The sequence below is a fragment of the Petaurus breviceps genome, unplaced genomic scaffold, assembly GCF_028583685.1.
Source record: "Petaurus breviceps papuanus isolate PSGF00001 unplaced genomic scaffold, PetGlider_PUasm1.0 100, whole genome shotgun sequence".
Classification (NCBI taxonomy): Eukaryota; Metazoa; Chordata; class Mammalia; order Diprotodontia; family Petauridae; genus Petaurus; species Petaurus breviceps.
Genome location: NW_027185573.1, coordinates 3,912,681 through 3,933,390, shown reverse-complemented (window position 1 = coordinate 3,933,390; position 20,710 = coordinate 3,912,681). Strand labels below are relative to the sequence as shown.

Sequence of the window (20,710 nt, the reverse complement as noted above, 5' to 3'; positions counted from 1 at the left end):
ATCCCATCCCATCCCATCCCATCCCATCCCATCCCATCCCATCCCATTTCATCTGGTGTTATTCTATTCCATCTATCCCATCCCATTCTGTTCCATTACATCTCATTTTATCCCATCCCATTCCATCCAGTTCCATTCTATTCCATTCTATTTCATTCTTTTGCTTTTACATTTCCCATCCCACCAGGCAATACCATTGGACCTCTAGCTACTATTTTCAGCTCATCCTAGTTGGCAGAACATGGAGGCAAAATTCTGTCTGGCTTGGAGCTGGCCCCCCACTCACTAGTATAATTAAGAATGCAGGGTTCACTGGAGAAGGGATGCCATCTTCTCCCCATGACTCCCCACACACTAGCAGGAGGCCCCCAGCTCTGCCAAGGGACTGACTCCTGGCTATGGGAGATTTTCTATATATTTTGTTATTCTTTTAAAGAAGCGAAAAAAACAAACAAACAGTATCCAGTGTGCTCCATCTAGAATAGAAGTATCATTTAATATTCTCCTCAGTTCAGTGTGCTGAGGTCTGATGGGAAGAGTTACCAAGGTAACTATGTTATGCCCCAATGTGGTAAAATGATGCCCAAATAAACTAGGTCATTGAGCCTCTATTCTTCCACCTTTCCTCATTACAAGTTGGGATTCACCCATGCCAGGCGAGTATGGTGGCCTTTCTCTGAACAGCTGGTGTAGGCTCTAATATGGGAAGTCCCCGCTGACCTTGTCTCTTACAATCCCTATAGAGAAGACTGACCTCATCATATATATAGCCAGAACATAGGCCACATGCATAGTGAATAAAGAATTTCCTCTTGGCTGGGACTGAAGACAGATACAGTAGATTTCTTTCATTTGACTTTAAACTACTAGATGTTTGAACACAATCGCTTGCTACTCTTCTCTCCTGTTCCATAGACTAAACCATCCTTTGCTAGTAGCTCATGACAGGGAAACAGTGTGGGGTTGCAGAAAGAACATTAGCCATGGCATCAGAAGACTGAAGTCACATCTGGCCTCGGATGCTTCCTCCTGGTGTGAGCTTGGACAAATTACTCCTCTTTACTGGGACTCAGCTTCCTCTTTTGTAATTGAGGGCATTGGACTGGCCCCTGAGGCCTGATGCAAGCTAGATTTATGATTCTACTCTTAAGAGTTGATTTCAGATATTCAAACAAGGCTAGAAGGCCTCGAATGAGGAAGGGGGGGGGGAATTTATTAAACAAGTGCCAGGTATTGTGCTAATCACTAGGAATGCAAAGATGTAAAAGGATATAATCCCTGCCCTCAGGGGACTTGAAATAGAACAGGGGAAGACAATAAAACATACAGTGAATTGGTAATGAGGGAAGGGAGGTGAGGTTTGTTTTTTTTTTTGCCTTGGCAAAGAGGGAGAGGTAGTGTGCAAGGCTGGCTAGTAGATTGGGTGGACTGTGAGATAGTTTATACACACTCAGCTGGGTGGGGCCCTGGGATGAGAGTTCCAGAAATGAGTACTTCCCCATTAACCAGGGCCTGGATCCAAGATAAGCCAAATATGGAGGTCCAAGTCTCAAATCTAGTGTGTCGGATTCTGGTCCAGATGGGGGAGGAACAGGTCATCAAGTCAGAGACTGATCATCATAAGAAATTATATTAAGAGCTGACATTAAATAGCACCTACTAGGTGTCAGATGCCATCCTACGAGTTTTGTGATTAGCACCTCATCTGAGAAAAGGAGCATGTTATAGACTCATAGAATGGAAGAGGCCTTAGAGATGACCTCATCTAACACCTGCAAATACACACAGAAGGTACTTAATAAATGTCAATCGAACTGAACTACCTGCACTTACAGAAGGAGATTTGAACCAAGACCTTCTGATTCCAAATCCATTGATTTTGCAGGCCCTCCTCCCCCACCCCAATACCATGGAAATGAGGGAATTTCAGATCTTAAGAAAACTTGAATTTCAGATATTTTCTGAGGATGAAAAGCACCCCTAAAATCCCTCTCGTACCCCAGTTTGCCTTCTGCCTCAGGTTATTCCTCCTGACCTCTCAGACACAGGGATAGGTAGAATCTGCAGGTGGTGAATCCTTCCTCAAGGCTGTATTAAAGTACTATTTCTTTCTTTTCCTCACATTCTTCATCATTCCTACTTCTTGACCCATGGATCATTTCAAGGTTCTGAAGGATGATCATGGATATTAAAAGCTTTTAAAGTTTATGTTTGTCCAATCCTATAAAGACATACCCTCCTCTACAATGTAGTAATTCACACTTCAAATAACACTCCTCCTAGGGCATTTAAAGTCCTTCACAATCTGGGTAAAGCTTGTCTTTCTAGGATCATTTCATATTATCATTTCCTCTCCCATATTCTATGCTCCAGTCAAATTGATCTGCCTCTAGTTTCTCATCATATGTCTCTTTCCTCCTGTAACTTGACACAAGCTAACCATTCACCAATGCTTGGAATATACTCCTATTTCACCATCATTTCTTAGAATTCTAAGAGTCCTTAACTTGGGTTAAGTGTTCTTTTCTACCTGAGACCTTATCTTCCAGCTATTCATGTTCTCTCTCTCTAGTGATTTTTTATTTACATTTTTATATTTTCCATTTACTTATATTTATGCATATTATTCCCACCCATAGAAAGCAAAGTCTTTGAAGGCAGAAATGTTTTGTTTTTCTCTTTGTAACCTCAATACCTAGTATGGTGCTTGGAACCTAGTAGGCATTTATAAGTATGTGTTGACTAAATGGGGATATCAAACAATATTTTGCAATTTCAACGTCTTGTTTTCATAGAAACTTAGGAATTGGACAGTACTTTGGAATTGGACAGACACAGTGTTCAATTCCTACTTGAAGAATGAATCCTTTCATAGTGCTTTTAGTAATATATGTAAGTGAGGGGAGTGTTTCCATACCCACATCTCAATTATTATAACATAATCAATATAAGGAAAGGATGAAATTTTAAAATGTGTGGATAAGAAGATTTGTACCAGTACACTCTTTATGAGGTATGAATGTCTCTGATTAAGTTAAGAAAGAAAACAATGTAATTAGTTGAGTGGACCAGTCATGCCTATTGGACCTATGAATAAAAAATGAGACCCAGTCAAGTTTTCAAATAGTCTAACTTGGGAGAACTCTAAGAATGAGACTGTTAGGCCCCTGAAATAGAATCCACTTAGGGGAAGGAGAGAGTTTTTTTTTCCTTTTTTTCTTTCTCTCCCTCTTGTCCAATCCTCCCCTAAAAATCATTCATCAGGTATTGAATAAGTAGGAACAATACATCTATCAACAAACACACACACCAAGGACCACCCTGCCACTCCCAAAGATGCAGGTGGACACATAAAGATAGCTGTCAAAGGAAATAAACAGCTAAAAGGATCATGATCCTGTGTACCATGAAGAATGTCATCCATGTACTTAAGAAATGACTTCCAATAACCAGGAGTGGTGAGTTATCCCTTTGCCATATCTATATACTACATCTATATCTCAGTACCATTCTCTCAATGCAAACTGTGTAGTATTTTGGCAGAGTGAAGCCCAGGCTTTTGGGGTGAGGCTAGTTAGTGCCAACTTCTCTTATTATGTAATCTTAATAAATACCTTTGTTCAAAGTTAATTAAGTCTGGATGATACAGTGTTAATGGGAAGCACACTAATGGGGGCTCAAGGATAACACTATTAAAAACTCAGCTACTTAGATTTACTCCCAATAGAAAATAGTAATCAACTTCCTTTTAGGAAATTGTACTGCAAATACAAGTGGCAGTTGGGCAAGTAGTCCCAGAGGCAGCGTTACACATGACTTAAAGCTCAAATCCTATCTCAGCAGATCTTAGGCAATATAATTAAATGATGGACTAACTTAATGGAACCCATGCTTACTTGAGAAGTTGTCAATGAATTCTTGTTAGGAATTATGGATGGCATATTCATTGTACTTTTAGCAGCACCTGGTAATAGCATCATGGTTCCTATATCATATTATGTAACTTGAACCTATATTCTATTATGTTTTGTTATTGACAGTGGTAAGACTTGCTGATTCATGAAGAATCCTACTTCTCCAAATTGACTTTGAGGTTGTTACATGTGTTCAACATAGACCTAAAATGTGGAGATGGGCAGCTAGATGGCACAGTGGATAGAGTGTCGGGGCTGGAGTCAGGAAGCCTCATCTTCCTAAATTCATTCTGGCCTTACACACTTACTAGCTGTGTGACTCTGGGCAAGTCCCTTAACCCTGTTTGCCTCAGTTTCTTCATCTGTAAAATGAGCTGGAGAAGGAAATGGAAAACCACTCCAGTGTCTTTGCCAAGAAAACCCCAAACGGGGTCACAAAAAGTCAGATATACTTGAAATGACTGAACAACAACACGTTTTAAAGCTGGAAGGACCTTAGGGGTCATTGAGTCCAATCCCCTCATTTTGTAGTTAGAAGAAACTGAGGCTCAGAGAGATTAAGTGAATTTGCCTAGGGGACTAATGTAGGAGTCAGGATTTGAACCGAAATTTGAAATTTAGCCCTTGTCTTATTGTGCATGACTGGGAAGCAGGAGGAGATGGATTAAATTCAAGGGAAGAAAACAACCCAACAGTGATTAAAGAGAGAAAATAAAACAGATGACAGGTTGGGTCCATTTGGAGACTAATAGATAGGTCTTCTTGCCTGAAAATCCAGCGGAGAGGAAAGGAAGATTCTATATAATCCACAAACCAAAGAGCCAGCCCCACAACAATAGCTGAATACACTCAGTAGAGACCTGCAGGGGAGGAGTTTCAGCTTTTTTTTTTCTCTATAAACTCCCCTCCTGGTCCTTTCAGACCCAAAGGAGTTCTAAGCATCTCCCTTTATGGACATATATATTCTCCTTCTCTCTCTGCAGATGATGGGTTAGAACTTTTAATTTCAAGGAGGTATCTGATGCCACTTCAGCAGTTCTTTGATTTCTAAAGTGCATTATAGCTACTTTTCTGACATCTCTGGAGAAAGGGTGGGGAGGGAAAGGAAAAAAACAGGGCTAAGCAAAATTTCCAGTCCTCTCTTCTTTTTTTTTCTCTTGCCCCTTGCAATGAAGGCCACATAGACTGCAAATAGTTGGATAGAATTTTGTTCTGTGATAAATCACACATTATCTAGCTGACAATGCGAAATGCTGCCAGGACTGGAAATGTCTCCTAGTGCTCAGCTCGGGACCCCAAATTGCTCTGAGATCTGGCAGTTCTTGGCTGGCAGCTTGGCATGGCTCTTGGAAGTGGGTAGGCGGTGGTGTTTGGGGCTGGGAGGCAGAGATGACAGGGTGCCACCAGACCTTTGGTCTGGGAGGGGCAGGATTTCTCTTCAAATTCAATTGGTCATACACTTGGAATAGCAAATTGGTTGTGTCACATGAAAGTTCTGACGTGGAGGGTCAAAATGTGGGTGGTGAGCAATAAAACATGATGTATTACTTTATATGCATTATTTTACTTGAGTATCACAACAGGTCTATGAAAAGGCACAGGAGACATTATCAGCCCCATTTTACAGATGAGAAAATGGAACTCAGAGAGGGCCATGTTAGCAACTTGCCTGTGATCTCCCATGTACTAAGTATCAGAGGCAGGATTTGTACCTAGGTTTCTCCAGATTCCAAGTCTAGTATTGTATGAGAGAGTTGTCCTCTCCATTACTTCCTCTCTAAGATGAAAATATCTTTGCTTGTATATTCTGTTATTCTCTGATCCTGATAACATATTGCTTCCCACTGGTCCAGTAGCTCCAATGACCTGGGGGGAAGGATGAGAAGAGAAAGCCCCCTCCTCCCCACCTCCCTCAAAGGGTCCTTCCTCACAAAGCACCCCTGAGCCTAGTCTACCCAATTTTCCAACTCAAATTGCTGAAATTCATTCCAGCTGTTTCAAGCCCCTAAGATGCATGGCTAACTTATTTGTTCAGCCAGTCTCAATGGATCTTTCCTAACCCAATCAATGAAATTCACACCTGAAGGGATCACAGGATCTGACACCTTAAAGTCTTACCTTGTGTGACCACATTCAGTGAGTACATCCCATGGGTGGGGAGAGGACCTTCCTTATATGCTGCCCCAATTGTGGGTGTCAGATTGAAATAGAAATAGCCACTAAATCATACCCAAGCATCCCTTTCGGCCATGTATTGACTTAGTTTTAATTGTCTCTGTTTTATTGTATTTCTATTTTTTTAGCTAAATATTTCCCAATCACATTTTATTCTTGTCTAGGCCTCCTCCAGAAGTGCTGCAGGCCACATGTCATGGGCAGCGTATTTGACATCTCTGATTTACTATGTGATGCCTACACTTTAAATCCCATCTCTGAACCTTTCCAAATCACTGTCTCTGACGAGTATGGAGAATAGGGTCAGAAAATACAGTGAAGCGTGTGCACTACCACGGGGACCAACCACCTCTTGGTCTTTGTCCGCATTTTTCTTTCAATGAAGAGAGGAGGCGGGAAAAACTTCCAGTGTGACAACTATAATTATTTCTGAGTACTGTGAGGTCATAAAGTGTCTACCCGACAGTTGTCTCACTGATTTACCCCCAACAGAAACTGCCTTGTTTTCTCTTCATTGATGTCATTTGAGATTCTGAAGGCCTGAGACAGAGGGCAAAGGGAACAGAGATGTCCCTTTGATGGGGAATGTTGACATCTTCGCCTTCTCCATTAATCTCTTGGACTTCGAAACATTTCCTTAGTGATGCTTAAGAACCTAGCAGTCTCAGTATTGGAGACTGAGAAATATTCAGCCCTTGTCTTATTGTCCATAACTGGGAAATAGGAGGAGAAGGATTCAAATCCAAGGTGGAAAAACCCTCTGAAAGGGACCAAAATCAGAAAGTAAAGCAGATGACGGGATGGGTACATCTGGAGGGCAATGGTCAGAACTGTTTAGTATAGTAATAACTCTGTGTATGGATAGCTGAGGCAAACAAATGGCCATTAGGTAATATGTGCAATGAAAGTATATTCATCCCTCTCTCTCTCTTTCTCTCTGTTTCTCTCTTTGTCTCTCTGTCTGTCTTTATCTGTCTTTGTCTCTATCTCTCCATCTCTCTTTTTGTCTCTCTGTCTTTATCTCTGTGTCTCTTTCTGTCTCTATGTCTGTCTGTCTCTCTGTCTCTCTCTTTATCTGTCTCTATCTCTCCATCTCTCTTTTTATTTCTCTGTCTCTATGTCTATCTCTCTGTCTGTCTCTGTCTTTGTATATCTCTCTCTCCCTCTCTGAATAGCTCTCTCTCCATCTGTCTATCATTTTCATTTTTGCCACGATCCCTTCACTCATTCTGTCCCTCTCACTTGGAGTATTCTCTTGTCTTTTAAAAAAGTCTTACTACTTTTTCAGGGTCCAATGTAAGTTACAACTTCTTGCCTAGTTTCCTTCAACCACCTCATTCCCCTCTTTCTTCTCTGACATCTTATTGCATTTGAAATATGAACCACACATTTTTTTCCCTTTTAATTATATGATAGCAAGATTACCTTGTTCTCTACCTACACTTGTGCATTAGATAAGTAGTAGCATTACACGATGGCGAGATGGTCACAAGACCAGAGATCATAGGGAGTTTAAAGGTCATTGGGACCAAATCCCTCATTTTACAGATGAGGAAACTGAGTTACAGAGAGCTTCAGTGACCTTGCTCAGGATTATTCTACAGTTAGTATCTGAACTGAGGTCTTCTTAACTCCACATCCAGGACCCTTCTGGGATGCCATGCTGCCTGCATGAGTGTGAAAATCAGGAGACTTGAATTCTCACGCTTTCTCCCTCACTATCTGTATGACCGGGAGTCAACTGCTTCACCTTTCTAGGCCTCAGTGTCCTCATCTGTAAAAATGAGAAGTTGGATGAGAGGGATCTCTGAGATTCTATGAGCCTCCTTCTTTCATGTCTTCCATGATGCTAGGCACAAAGTAGACACCATAAATAACTCCTTGATTAATTGAGTTCCATTTTGGTGTCTTGGTTCTGTCTCGTATGTAGCCCCAGTGGTATATGAGCAGGGAGCCTTATAAGGGATAGAGGCCCTCAGGATGCCAGGGTGCATGTGGTAATGCTTATTCCAATCTCCCATTTATCTCCCTCTGTTATGACTGTTTTGATATATTTACACTGTTGGCTGTTGACACTGCCATCTCACATATCCTTGTAATTTTGATTTGAAATTGAGATTGGTACTGATTTATGGCCAGTGGCATTATGGTCCTCAGGTTCCTTGGTCTCCTCCTTGGATGGTGAACTATATGAGTCGATATCTCTCCAAAGGCAACCTTGCCACACTCTGTGCCAATGACCAGGCACCAGTCACACCAATAGCAGGGTGTGGTACTGGCCTAAGGCAGGGGGGCAGGAAGTTGCTGAGAAACTGACTCTCAGTGGCTTCCTCAGGGTGCCCCCTCACTAGCCATAAGTTACCATTTCTTCAATGTGATATGTAGGCAAGTTTTGTCTAAGAAAAATGCAGGAGGAAATCCTCTAATCCTGGCTGGAAAGAAGATATGTCACACCTATTTCAACTAGATTGAAGTTTTAGGCAGAACCCAAGGAAAGAAAATGGGACACAAAGGAAGGAAACAAGCTTTCATTAGACACCTACTGTGTTCTAGTCACAGTGTGCGTTATAAATATTATCTCATTTGATCCTTATGAATAACCCTGTGGAGAAGGTGTTATTCTTATCCCCATGTTATACTTTGTGAATTTGCATTAACAGAATTTTCCAGTCCTTAGCAGGGACAGGGCATAGATATGTTCCCTGTTTGCTGAGGTCCAGTCTCCGTCCTCTTTACTTTTCTTCTTGCTTGTCCCTTTAGCTTTGTCTGTCACTTTTCGAGCTAGAGACAGGTGGGTGGTGCAGTGGATAGAGAGCTAGACCTGGCAGCAGGAAGACTTGAGTTCAAATCTGGCCTCAGGTATTTATAGCAGTGTGTTCCTAACCAAGTCACTTAACCTGTTTATTTTAGTTTCTTCATCTGTGAAATGGGAATAATATTACCACTTACCTCACAGGGTTATTGTGAGGATCAAATGAGATAATTATCTCCATATACATGTATATGTTTATATATATATGTTTGTGTATGTATATGCATAATTATATAGTTGGTATGGATGAAGGATATCACATAATATATATATACACACATATAATTTTTATATTATGTATTTTATAAATATATATACAATAAAACCCCAAAATTTGTGTAGCACTTTATAGTTTGCAAAGTATTATACATACATGTACACATAGATATGTATTGAAATTACCTCCACAGTATACATATATGCTCTCTATATACACACACATACACACATACAGATGAGGCATACATTTATGTATATAGTAGGATAATAGTATATTATACATATATACATATACTATATATGTGTGTGTATAAAATGTATATGCATATATATGTATGTATATAAACAACAGAAACATTTATACAGCACTTTGAGCTTTACAAAGTACTATGCATATGTATAGACATGCACATAATAATAATAACTAACATTTATATAGCACTTTTCTACATGCCAGGCATTGTTCTCAGTGTTTTTTACAATTATTATCTCATTTGATTCTTATGACTGCCCTGGGAGGTGGGTGCTATCATGATACCCATTTTACAGATGAAGAAACTGAGGCAAGTAGGGGTTAAGTGACTTGTCTAGGATCACAGAGCTAGTAAGTGTCTGAGGTCAAATTTGAACTCAGGTCTTCCTGACCGCAGGCTTAGTGCTCACTGCACTGTGCCAATTATCTATCTTTATGCATGATATATGTGTGTATTTAATCCACATAGAAACACAAATCATGTATATATGCATACGTATATATATATGCACATAGTGATTTACAAACCTTCAAATGCTACATAAACATTTTTGTTATTATTGTTATAATTATTTGAGTGCCACTGGAGCCATACAGCACCCTGTTCTGGACTGTATGAGAGATGCTACAGGAATAAGAGGCAACTTTTTCCTCATTGAACCTACAGAAAAAGAACATCGAGCTGTCAGAGACCTCAGAGATGATTCAGTCTGACATTGTCATTTTATAGATGAAGAAACGGAATTTCAGAGATGGAAAGTGATTTGTTTAAGGTTGGAATTGTGGGGCAGAAACGTCAGCATCAGGCAGGAGAAGAGAGAGAGCAGTTGATGAGGGCAATTCTTTCGATTGCGGTCTTTCCCCATGGTAAATAAATAAACAGATGCCCAGATCCCCATCTGCCCTGCACCCCTATATATTTTATAGTGCAGAACAAAAACCTTTCCTCCATCTCAAGTTCATTCGCTTCCAGCTATTAGACCCACTGAGCTTTAAAAACATCATGCCTAGCTAACCAATTCCAGACAGCTCATTTGACTTAAGTTAAAACATGACTTATAAATCAATTGTATTGTCCCTTATAAAAGCTCTTTATGAGAATGTTGTGTTCTTTGCAGCTGAAGATTCAGGGTCAGAACAACTTGTATGTTCCCAGTTTGTCCTGCCTAGGGGTTTTGTTTTTTCCTATCAGCCTCTTCCTCAGTGGCTCAGAGGGATTCAGCTTTTTGGGGCCAGAGAAGGGCTTCGAAGTGAGCCCACACCTCTCCAATCTGGAATCCTGAGTCGGTGTTCCAAGTCTCAAGCTCGAGTTATTGAAAATATGCCATCTACAATATAATGCTGCCTTCTCCAGGGAATAGTCACACCAAGGATGTAAAAAAAAAAGGAGAAAGAGTGCTGGATTTTGGAGTCCAAAGGTCTGGTTTCTAATCTTGGCTCTGCCCTTTACTCCATTTTTGATCTTTGGCTGAGTTTTCTTATCTCTGACTCTAGACTAAAGGATCTCAAAAGTCTTTTAAATCTGTGATTCTACTATGGATCGGGAAACAGTGAGAGTTGTAAGAAGGAATCTGGCTGATGGCTCAAAGAGTGAATGAACGAATGGAAAAATATTTAGTAGGGACTTATTATGTACCAAAATATACTGATAGAAATAATAAATATATTAAATATAAAATATCACAAAATAAATATACAAGAAAGCAGGATAGTCTTTGCTGGCAAGAAGGTCAGTAGTAAGTAGGAAGAAATGATGTCCTTTGGCTCCATGATGCGAGAAGGGGAAGCAATGAAGGCAGTAGAAAGAGCACTTGACTTGAAGTGGGAAGATCTGGGATCAGATTCAGGCTCTACTGCTTATTAGTCATGTGGTCTTGGGAAGTCACCTGGTGAAATTATTCAACCTTAGCCTTAAATGTCTTCATCTTTAAATGAGGGGGCTGAACTCCATGACTCCAAGGTCTATTCTAACACTAAAGGAATATCACTATTAGCCTGTGATATGGAAAGTCTTTAAATGAAACCTGGCTCTGCCTCCATAGGCAATTAAGTTTTGAAATTGGATTTTCACTGTTAGGTGTTGCCATGAATATTTCCCTAATTCTACTGAGATCCATGGGTTGATGTTGAGAGGAAATCATCCAGTCTTTAAATAGGCTGAACTCATCAATGATAACTTTTAGGATGACTTTATGGGCTTTTCAACTGGGTCTGGTCCTAGGTTTCAGAAGGTCTTGCTTTCTCAATCACAAAGGGAAAATGATGCAAAGGTGGAGGTCAAAGACAAAATGCCCCCAAATTACTTCTTCTGAGGATTGGGGGTTCAAATCCTGCATCTGACACAGTACCTATTTGACTTCCAGCCAAGTCACATTAACTCTCTGAGACTCAGTTTCCTCATCTGTAATATGATAGGGGTTGATCTGGATGACCTCTGAGGTCCCAGTTCTTGTTATATGACTATATGATCCAATGACCAAGTGGAATGTAAGTGTTCTTTGAAAGAAGGGGCTGCTTCCTTTGTATCCCCAGCTCATAAAACACAACAGGAATTTAGCAAATGTTGATTGAGTTCAGTTGAATTGTATTTGAATCTTCAGTGCCTCTGCATATAATAGGCACATGATATGGGCTGTATTGAATTCAGAAAGTGAAATCAAGCAATCAGTTTGATTAACTTAAAACCTTCTCCAAAGGAAGCTTAAACCCACAAGAAGACTCCCTAAGCCCTTTGGTAAAGGAACAATTCTCTGTCAACCTTATGTGTCAGGAAGTTGTGGGATTGGTGGGACCATTCCCGTCGATTTTAAATGATCAAGATGCATGCAGGACTGACTGATCTCAGCTATTCAGTCAAAGATTTAGCAATATTCAGTTTTTCAGTTTTATCTCACAACCTATGTTCCTGTGAAAACATCCCCAAAGTGCTTCTTTTACCTCCTTGGTAACTAAGGCATCTCACTGGGCCCTGAGTAGTGTGTATTTCCCATTAGCCATTCCTATTATCATCATTTCAAGCAGTTTTGACATTTGTAATGTTCCCAACACTTCAACTGTTAACAACCCAGTCAGCAAAAGAGCAGAAAAGCATGTTTGTATAATCTAATCTTTGGCAAAGTGCATCATTGTGGGTGAACCATGTGGCTCCTTCCAGAATAAACAAGTATATATATGCATAAAAATGGAGAATCTTGGGCCAACTTTGAACAAAAATCACTGAAATCTTCCTGATTGAGATCACATTTAGCTCTCTGGTGTAGAAATGATTCTTAAGTGAGACCATTGGTAACCAAGAAACAAGGGATACCTTCAACACCACTCCCATTAGTGTAGAGTGTATACTCCTTGTGTGTCCAGATTATTTCATATGTTGAATTTATATGGCACAATGCTTGGCAAAGAGAGGGCACTCAATAAATGTTTGTTGATTTTTATTGATAAAATCCATGTTCTGCTTCTGCAAAGAAGAGAGGAAAATGCGCTTTCTCATTTCAAGCTTGGCCATCACACTTGCATGGCATTATTTTTTTATTTTTGATGTTACTTTTTGTTGCTTTGTTCACTTGTGAATTTATTCAGTTATTCCTCCCTCTAGTTATTTATTCATCGACCTAAATATTTATCCATCTATCATCTATTTACTTACCTACAGCTCTATCCACCTACAGATCTATCGACCATCCATCCATCTACCTTCCCACCTACAGATCTATCTTCCTATCAATGTATCCATCCATCTATTGTCTACCTTCTTACCCACAGATCTAGCCATGCATCTACCTATCCATATATCATCTATATTTCTACTTATACATCTATTTGTCCATCTATTATTTCTTTGTCCCTCTCTCTCCCCATCTCATCTTTGCTCTGTCTCTGTCTCTCTGTCTCTCTCTGTCTCTCTCTGTCTCTCTCTGTCTCTCTCTCTCTCTGTCTCTCTCTCTCTCTCTCTCTCTCTCTCTGTCTCTCTCTCTCTCTCTCTCTCTCTCTCTCTCTCTCTCTCTCTCTCTCTCTCTCTCTCTCTCTCTCTCTCTCTCTCTCTCTCTCTCTCTCTGTCTCTCTCTCTGTCCATCTCTGTGTATGTGTCTCTGTTTCCAGCCCTGTAGTCATTGTACATATTTGTTATCTGGTTTTATTTACTTCACTCCGATTCGGTCCATAGAAATCTTCCTGTGATTTTCTTAATTCTCCATCTCCATCATTTCTGACAGCACGGTAATATTCCATTATACTCACATTCCACAATATGCTTAGCCATTCTGCATTTGACGCCAGCTTCTCTCCATTTATCACTAAAGAAACAGACTCACAGGCAAAGTGACCCACCCAAGGTCACCCACTTACAAGATCAAAAGTGGTGAAGCCAAAATGCAAACCCAGATCCTTGTATTCCAAACAGTTCTCTTTTGACAGCTCCTGTTTTTTTTTTTTTTTAGCACAATGGAACTTTATTCAGGCTATATCGAAGATGAAGACCGTTGCATGAAGGTCTAAAGCGCTCAAGGTCTTTTATCGCTCATAAAATCAATAGTAAATTTGGTAGCAAAGAAGTGGTAATGCTGACAGGAGCTGTAGCTTAGGGAAAAAATCAGGCTGTGGAACAAGTCCAGACACTCTGTATGTGCTGAGCTAACTGAAGGTACCTTTTGTCACTAGGGGAAAAGTGAGGCACTCATAGACCTTATTTTTAGCTCTGCATTGGGACCCATTAGCTGGAATCATATCCCAGAAGTCAGACTTGCTGCATTGTCAATTCAATAAATGAACTTTTTCTAATGAGGGTCTAGGCCACAGAGCACAAGTCCCCCCACAGAAAGGTGTTCTGCTAAAACAGCAACTGGTGATCTACTGGCAGTACAGTGACTAATGGCCACAGGAGCAGCCCCTGAATATGCAATCAGCTCTGTTCTTCCAGTGCTGGAGTGGGTCATCCTGGGAGGATTTCTTAGACTTCTCTAAGTGGAGGCACTTAATTCAAGATTCTCTCCTATAAGCACCTCTGGACAACTACTGTATCCTTAGGACTGCTGGGTCTTTCCCTCTGACCTTGTGTAGAACTTTCTTTTAGATGTGATCTCCATTTCAATTAAAATATAAGCTCCTTGAGAGCAGAAACATTCATTTTTTCCCTATTTTTATCTCTAGGGCTTGACACATAGTAAAGTAAATACTAAATAAATACTGTTCTATTCATTGATTCATTCAACTATACACGGTGTCCCAAAATTCTTAATTCAGTTTTAAGCTATTAAAACTACTCCAAGAATTCTGGAATGCATTGTGTGTCTACATGATATAGATGGATATAAAATTTGCATACATATATGTACATGTTTATGAGCATGTGTATGTGTATATGTACACATGTATATAGAACATGCAATGTTATATAATATGATATATACACATGTGTACATATAACATATGTATATATGTGTCAATACATACATACAAAATGGTGTTCAGTGCAATTCAAATTTTCCAGGCCCTATACTAGACTCTGGGGACACAAAGGCAAAAATGCCAGTCTCTGCTCTCAGGGAGCTTATATTCTACCTGGATTCTATGACAGCTAGTGTGGTGTTGGAAACTTGGTTTACCATCCTCCCCCAGACTCTCACTACCTGTGTGACCTTGGATAATTCACTTAATCTATTTGTGCCTGTTTCTCCATATGTAACATGTGGTTACTAGACTTGGTGGTCTTCAAGATCCTTTCTAGTCCCAAATCGCAAAAATATAAGATAAGTTGAGAGTGAGAGATCTCCATAAACAGGAAGGATAAGGAAGGGGAGATATTTGAGCTGAGCTTTGCAGAAGGGAGAACGAGAAGTTCAAGGCTATGCCAAGGCATGGAGATGATCTTCAAAATGGTCAGTTTGGGGAAGACCTTGGCCAAAAGCTCTCTGAGCTGAGGGGCTGTTTCTGTCTTGGCCTCAACAGTACCCATCAGTGACTCATGCATAACTGTTACTTAATAAATGTTCGTTGAACTTGTCATAATAATAACTAACATCTACAGAGATTTTTAAGACTTACCAAGACCAGGATTTTTATTAATTCATCTGAGTCTCATGACAACTTCATGAGGTTTTAAAGATAAGGAAAGCAAGGCTGAGTCAGGCTAAATGGTCCTATGCCCAATATGCGTTAGTCCAGTCCTGCTTTTATACAGTGTTGCCCTCTTAGAATCCTTCACACATTCAAGGCTCAACCCAGAGATATTCAATTCAGGTTTTCTTGATTCCAAGTCTAGCACCTTTCAGAGAATTATTAGAGCAGAAAGAATCAACAGGGTCAATCTGTATTAAGCACCTTAGTATGTTCTAAGCTGCCGAAAGCACCGGAGAAACAAATACAAATAAAAAAAAAGACAGTCTGTGCCCTCAAGGAGCTTGACACCTAGTGTGGGAAGGTTGTTATTGTTTGTTCTTCATAATGGAAGAGGACCATGACATCAGGGAGGTGGTGCCATGACATGCAAGTCAACTGGATTTAAGTGAGCGAGGGCTGGGCAAAGTCACCAGCCTCACTATCTCCTCTGAAGCCATCTGGTCCACCTCAAGTCCAGTGTTCCATCCTCTATTGTCAAGCTGTTGCTGAAGTGAGAAAGATGGGGGACCAGAAGGATGGTGGTGCCCTCAGTGGAAATAGGGAAGGCTAGAGGAGAGGTGAGTCTAGGGCAGGAAGATAATATCTTCAGTGTTAGACATGCTGAGTTTTAAATATCTATGGATATCCAGTAAAGACCTAGGACAAGCAGGCAGTTGGTGATGTGAGCATTGGGCTCAGGAGAAAGAGTAAGGCTGATATGATAAATATGGAAATTATCTAGGATGATAATTGAATTAGTGGCAACCTGTGAGATCATTAAGAGACAGGGCTTTGAGAGATGAAGGGATCCAGGACAGAGTCATAGGGGACACTTGCAATTAGGGGTGGAATATGGGTGGAACCCAGCAAAGAAAACTGAGAAGCTTACATTACATACAAAAATTACATACAAAAGAAGCTTGCATTAGGTAGTGATGGCATGCCACCATCAATGGTTTCTCAGGAGCTCCATTAACACTTTCTGTTAACTAGACTGGTAGCAATAGGGTTTAATGCTTCAGTGACTCTTTATAAGTTGGGCATATTCATGTACTAATCACGGTATATAGTAACCATGTGGATAAATTCCATTTGAGCTTCACTTTGCACTTTCTTGTTAACATCTAGGGGCACCAAGGGTTATTTCAGCAGGTAATTTTCTGTTCTAATCTACTTATTTCCCTGGTGGCAGAAACTGAATATTTCTCTGAAAATAACAGTAATAGCCTTTTTGTTTAAACCTTCCTGGAACAACATGTTTATAAGCAAAGGAAAGAAACTTGAAAAATCCACTCAATTAAACTCCAATGAAAATTTGCTTATTTATTTCTCTCCTATCTTAGAGCTGCTTTGACAGATGGATTCCAACAGCCCTATCCCCGCCCCCCCCCCAATCAGCCAAGGCTGTCGGTCTCTTTCGAAAGCCTTAACAACAATACATTGAGAGCCTCTGCCTTCAGAGCACACCAAGAGTCAATGATGAAAGCCAAATAACCCTGTGGGCCTTGTGTGACACATGGGAGATGAGGGTGTGTACTGGGGGTTGGGGGGTGCATCAGGCGAGGTGGAAAGTAGCAGAATGGAAGTCAGAGCCAAGTGTCTCTTTCATTCACGTCAAATGCTTCCACAAAGGCAGCGGAAGGGCACTGCTGACATGCATGCCCATTTAGCCATTATTCTGAAAACAAAACAATGGGTCCTTTCTAGAATGAACTTTCTCCACATTTACCCAACAGGGCGGAGTTGCTCTCTCTTGAGGTCAAATCAAATCAAATCAATTAAATCAGAAACCAAGTTTTGAGTGCCCTCTGTGTGCCAGGCTAGCGTGCACACTGGAGCTTTGTGCTGAGTATTCCTTTGTCCATTTCTCCTCAAGTCTCCATTTACCGTAATACACAGTAACTTCCACATGAATAAAAGGATGGGCTCTGTTGATATTTTCATAGAATCATTGTGTTGATGATTTTTTGGGGGTTATGCCAAAGCTGATTCATGCAAGAAATACAGAAATAGACCAACCAGTTACAGCAAAAAGAAGAGAAATGAGAGGCTGTAGAAGAGGAAGAATGAAAGACAAAATACCATTTTCTTGTTCCTGTATTAACCTATGTTTGATAATCTCACACTGAGGATCAAATGTGAGGTAGGACTATTGCTTGGGGTAGATGGAATAATGTAATTAATGACAGGGAGAAGGCAGAGCTGTTCATGACTAGTTTTGCTTCTAGTTTCTCTGTTAAGGAGAATTACCTGCATGTTAGACATCATAAAAATAGCTAATGGGAAGCTATCTGCGATGACTAAGGAAAAGATTATTATATATCTACTCTTGATGGATTGAAGTCACATACCCCAGAGGAGTTACAACTCAGGGTGCTGAAAGGACCAGTTGATGTGATTACTAAGACACTGTCAGTATTATTTGAAAGTACATGAACAAGAGAATGCCAGAAGGAAGAACTATCAAAAGATTGGAGAAGGACAAATATTGTCCCACTTTTCAAAAAGGATTAAGATAACAGTCTGTTAAATATAGGCCAATGGACTCAACTTCAATTCTTAGGAAAATTCTTCAATGGGTTGTTAAGGAGATGGTTTGTGGCCATCTGGAAAAGGAATGGGTGATTGCAAAGGACCAGCCTAACTTGGGTAACAATGGGTTGTGACAGACTAATTTTATTTCCTTTCTTTACAGTCACTAAACTAGAAGATGAAGGAATTCTGTCTGGATTTTGGTAAAGCACTTGATAAAACATCTCATGTTATTCTCATACTGTTCTTGTAGAAGTCCCAATTCTTAGAATCATAGGATGTGAGGGATGAAAGGGAGCAATGAGGTCATTGTGAGCTCTTTGAGGGTAGGAGCTGTAGGTTTCCCCCCTTTACTTAGCACAATGTCAGCACACAGAAGGTGCTTAATAAATGTTTGCTGATTTGATTTGACCTAATGTTAGTCCCTCATTCAATAGAAAAGGAAATGGAGAAAGTAGAGAGATGTTAATTAGACATAATAAAATTAGATGGATTTGGAATTGGTTGAATAGCTCACCTCAAAGATTAGTCATTAGTACTTCAATGTCAATGGGGATGAAGGCATCCAAGGAAGGGCCTCTGCTTGGCCACTGTCCTTTTTCCTTTCTGTTTATGTTTATGGCATTTTAATTAATGATTTATAGAAGGGCATCAAATTCGCAGATGATACCAAGTTGGAGACACAGTTAACAAAGAGAAAGACAGAGTCAAGATTAAAAAAAAAAAGATCTTGACAGGCTAGAGCTTTGGATTGAATCTAATTGGATGGAATTCAATCGAGACAAATATAAAGCTTTAGTCTTGGGTTTAAAAAAATAATTTCATAAATACAAGATGGGGGAGGCAAGGTGAGAGAGCAGTTTATCTGAAGAAGAACTTAAGTTTTCATGAAATATTCTTTTTTTTTTGCTTTTTTTTTGGAGGGGGGAAAGCAGGGCAATTGAGGTTTAGTGACTTGCCCAAGGTCACACAGCTAGTATGTGTTAAGTGTCTGACACTGGATTTGAACTCAGGTCCTCCTGACTCTAGGGTCGGTGCTCTATTCACTGTGCCACCTAGCCACCCCAAGCTACATTCTTAATATGAGCCAGGAGGAGGATGTGGCAACCCACTCCCCCTCCAAAAATAAGCTAATGCCCCTTAGACTCTGTTCAGATGGATGTAGCTTCTAGGAAGAGGGAGGTGACAATTGGTTTGTAGGCTCCCCTTACTGTATTATATGTGGACACTGTTTAAACCTGGGAGTCACGTTGAGGAAGAACTTTGATAAGCAAGACAGCATCTAGAGAAGGGTAACCAGGAGAGCAAAGGGCCTAGAATTCATGACATATTGTGATGCGTTGAAGGAACTAGGGATGCTTAGGATAGGGAAGGGAAGATTCTGGCACATGGGGCAGGAGAGGTGTGTTCAAGTATGTGGAGGATTGTCATATAGAAGAATAATATGACTTCTGTTTGACACATCCAGGCAGATTTAGGCATTATGGATGGGAGTTGCAAAGAGGTAAAATTAGACTTAATGGCATGAAAACCTTCCTAACAATTTGTTGTTGTTGTTGTTGAGTCATGTATGACTCTTTGTGACTGCATTTGGAGTTTTCTTGGAAAAGATACTGGAGTGGTTTGTCATTTCCTTCTCCAGTTCCTTTACCAGATGAGGAAACTGAGGCAAACAGGGTTAAGTGACTTACCCAGGGTCACACAAATAGTAAATGTCTGAAGCCGGATTAAAACTCAGGAAGATGAGGCTTCCTGACTACAGGTCTGGCATTCTATCCACTGTGCCATATAGCTACCCCAATTGGATCTGCCCAAAAGGAGAATGGCCTGATGGGAGACTTGGTGGTTTCCACTATACTATGGGTCTTTGTTGTAATGGAAATTCATTTTGGGTATGGGTTAAACTTCATGGCCACTGAGGTCCCCTCACATGCTAAAATGCGAAGATTTTCTGTGATTCTCTGATTTATCATTTGCATATCAATGTATTGGGCTGCAATTTGGAAGAATTGGGAATTCCAAAGAAAAAGAAGAATGAAAGATATTATCAAGAAAAATGTTTGACTGTAAGAAGAGATGGGCTGATCACATTATGAGGATGACATGACCAGTGGGTATCTAGAGCGTTGCACTGGTGATCTGGAGAAGCCAGGAGAAATCAAAGAAGGTCTCCAGTGTAACGGGAGCACATGGACAAAATATCCACAGCACGGGTAGTGATCTGTATTATGGGATGGGACTTTAAAACGGATGATATCATAGGTCCTTTGGAACACTTTAGAATTAGGTGTTATTAGAACCAAAGAAAGGCAGCTAGGTGGTGCGATGGACAGAACACTGGGTCTGAGGTCAGGAAGACCTTAGTTCAAATCCAGTCTTAGACACTTACTAGCTGTGTGACCCTGGGCAAGTCACTTGACCCTGTTTGCCTCAGTTTCCTCATCTGTAAAATGAACTTGATAAGGAAATGGCAAACCACTCCAGCATCTTTGCCAAGAAAACCCCAAATGGGATCGCGAAGAATCAGACGTGACTGAACAGCAACAACAGAATCAAATCAAGTAAATGATGGGATATGAGGTATGGAAGGGACCACTGAGGTCACTGTGAGCTTGAAGCTAAGGATTGGTTTTGGCTTTCTTCCTTTCTTCTTCCTTCCTTCCTTCCTTCCTTCCTTCCTTCCTTCCTTCCTTCCTTCCTTCCTTCCTTCCT

The 20,710-nt window shown here is 40.4% G+C and overlaps 1 protein-coding gene across 1 annotated transcript in view; it reads right to left on the bottom strand.

Annotated features, from left to right (window-relative positions):
- LOC138161063 (transmembrane protein 132C-like) overlaps nucleotides 1–20,710 on the bottom strand; it is a 611,235-nt gene that overhangs the window by 37,335 nt on the left and 553,190 nt on the right. The gene's annotated exons all lie outside the window — the stretch shown is intronic.